The sequence below is a fragment of the Eumetopias jubatus genome, unplaced genomic scaffold (genome assembly GCF_037043125.1).
Source record: "Eumetopias jubatus isolate StellerSeaLion01/CBP00866 unplaced genomic scaffold, mEumJub1_p1.0 scaffold_12, whole genome shotgun sequence".
Lineage (NCBI taxonomy): Eukaryota > Metazoa > Chordata > Mammalia > Carnivora > Otariidae > Eumetopias > Eumetopias jubatus.
Window position 1 is genome coordinate 27053338 of NW_028274818.1, and position 1231 is coordinate 27054568.

General features: G+C 47.1%; 1 pseudogene; it reads left to right on the forward strand.

Annotated features, from left to right (window-relative positions):
- The first annotated feature begins 370 nt into the window (after positions 1-370).
- On the forward strand, positions 371-659 carry LOC114221973 (large ribosomal subunit protein eL38 pseudogene; annotated as a pseudogene).
- The last annotated feature ends 572 nt before the right edge of the window (positions 660-1231 follow it).

The window sequence follows — 1231 nt, forward strand, 5'->3', positions numbered from 1 at the left end:
GGGCTCATGTGGTCCTCAGGAAACAAAAGGGCTGATATGGAGGCATGATGAATTCCACACACTATTGATGCAGCTGCCCCTTTCCTGGGGGGTCAATCCGTATAAGGGTGAGCCTGACTGGGGCAGTGGGGGCACTAAACAGGGGGTGAGGGTTTTCAGCGCATCTTCCGCTACCTAGTTACGTGACCCTGTCTTCAGCCTCAGTTTCCTTACCTGTAAAACGGGGTTAATAAATCTTTCCTATCCCTATATTCCTCACCCAGTTGTTGTCACAAACAAGTGTGAGAAGCGACTTTAAAATGAACCTCAGATCAAAAAAATACTAAAAATACTTTTCCGTCCTCCTTTCTTGCTGCTTGCTGTGCCGGCCGCGCGCTCCCGTGCGCCCCCCCCGTAGCCATGCCTCGCAAAATCGAGGAAATCAAGGACTTTTTGCTCATGGTCAGGCGAAAGGACGCCAAATCCGTCAAGATCAAGAAAAATAAGGATAATGTGAAGTTTAAAGTTCGGTGCAGCAGATACCTTTACACCTTGGTCATCACGGACAAGGAGAAGGCAGAGAAACTGAAGCAGTCCTTGCCCCCAGGTTTGGCAGTGAAGGAGCTGAAGTGAACCTGGCCCACTGATTTGAACTGTATTAAAGTTTTAAAAATTCTTAAAAAAAATACTAAAAATAAATATAACACTATTATGGAGAGACCATCTGTCTCCCCAGCGTCTACCACAAGGCAAAATGTAAACAGAATGAAGTATTTTTGGCCTGAGGCCACTAGTCCAGAAGAGCACATTTTCCATTCCAAGGGACTAGGGACAAAATGGGGTGAGATGGCCGTCCTCCTCTGGCAGCCTGGCACCTCACCATATCCTTCGTTCTGCCTCCAGCCCCTACTATCTCCAACCCCTGAAGAAAGCCTAGAAGAATCTGTCTGATGCCTCGAGCACTCGTAGATCTGGGTCCCAACCCTGCAAGTCTCCAGCTGCTTAGCTGGATATGCTTGGGCAAACCTCCTACCTCTACTGGGCTCTAGTGTCCTCATCTGTAAAATGGGCATATTAACCCCTTCTTACCAGACTGTTTTGAGGGTTAAATGAGTGAATGTGTTTAAAGTGAGTGCTCAGTGAACATTAAGCTGTTGTTGACATATTTTCAAAGTAATTGGATCTCTTTCCCTCTAGCTCGGCCAGCCAGATGCAGGGATTCTTGTAAGTGGGTACTGGCTTCTGGATTTTC